Below are 1,496 nucleotides of genomic sequence, written 5' to 3'. Positions count from 1 at the left end.
CGAATATAGTAGCCTAGCCCACAGAATACCACCACCTGCATTGTTGTCACATAGGTTCTTATATAACCATTCCAGTAACTGCATTCTGAAGAAAGCATCCCTTCTCGTTCTCGGAACAAATCTCTCCCATATACCTTTTATCGCAGGACAATCACGTAACACATGTATTATAGTCTCAATTCCTCCTCTGCAGACCTGGCATAAGTCAGTCCCAGTCAGGTGCCTTCTATGTCTCTCTGCATTCGTCATGATTGCTTGGTTTTCCACTAGCCAGAGAAACATTCGAACTCTCTCAGGTGCTACAACGCGCCACATAGATCGAAAGAAACTCCCCATCTGCGGTCTTGGATTCTCATCTCTTGTAAGCAAGGCGTATGCAGACTTCACCGTAAACTGCCCATTCGGAGTCTGCCCCCATGCCAAACGGTCCTTTGCTCCAGTAACAGTATCCACTACTACTGCCACAAGCTCTAGTCTTCTCTCGTCTCAGCTGTTACCAACCGGGTAATTCTATCAAAATCCCAACCTCCACCTTCCCCCCCACATATCTCTAACTGTTATATCTTCATATCCTTCTGGAAGCCCTGCAATCACTTCAGTCATGAGTGGTTGGCCTGCTATCCAACTATCCGTCCAGAACCTGATATTTCTCCCATTACCAGTGATCCAGCTATGGCCCACAAGAACCACTTCTCTTATCCCCATCACCACACTTTTCCATGTTGACGAGCTAGAGCTACTCCCTACCATCCAATTTGTGTCATGTATGTCCCCCACACTGTACTTACTTCGTCCACACCGTACTTACTTCGTAAAACTTTGGCCCATAAGCTCTCAGTATCGTGTAACAGACGCCATCCCACTTTAGCTAACAAGGCTTTGTTCATATCTCTCGACACCCTGATCCCCAAACCTCCAGCCGCCTTCGGTTTGCATATTTTATCCCAAGAGACTAAGTGTTATCCACTTCCCCACACAAAGCTCGTCGCTAGGCTATCAAGCTTCTCCAGTATACCAACTGGCATGCTAATCGTACTCATCGTATGCACCGGGATTGATGACAGAACCGACTTTGTTAATGTTACCCTTCCTGCAAGTCTTAATGTTTGTTTCTTCCATCCTGCTAGCCGTGAAGCTACTTTCTCCAGTACCTCCCCAAAAGTATCTTTATTAATTTTTTCTGTAGTATCGGCATCCCCAAGTATTTTCCCAGCTCCTTTGTTGATGCAATACCACTTTCTTTGCTTATTCTCTCTTCTCTTCCTCAAGAGACATTATTAGAAAAGAAAATCTTTGATTTCTGGAGGCTTATTTTCTGACCAGAGGCTTTACAAAACTTCTCCAACACTTTCCTGATCACTCGAATCTGCGTGACCAATGCCTCTGCAAATAGGATTAGATCATCTGCGAAGCAAATGTGAGATAGATGTGGACCACCTCTCGACAATCTTATCGGTTTTCATCTTTTATCCTCCACTGCTTTCTCAATCAGTTGG

This window comes from Brassica oleracea, chromosome C4 (assembly GCF_000695525.1).
Source record: "Brassica oleracea var. oleracea cultivar TO1000 chromosome C4, BOL, whole genome shotgun sequence".
In the NCBI taxonomy this organism is placed as follows: domain Eukaryota; kingdom Viridiplantae; phylum Streptophyta; class Magnoliopsida; order Brassicales; family Brassicaceae; genus Brassica; species Brassica oleracea.
Note: the sequence above shows the minus strand (reverse complement) of the source record.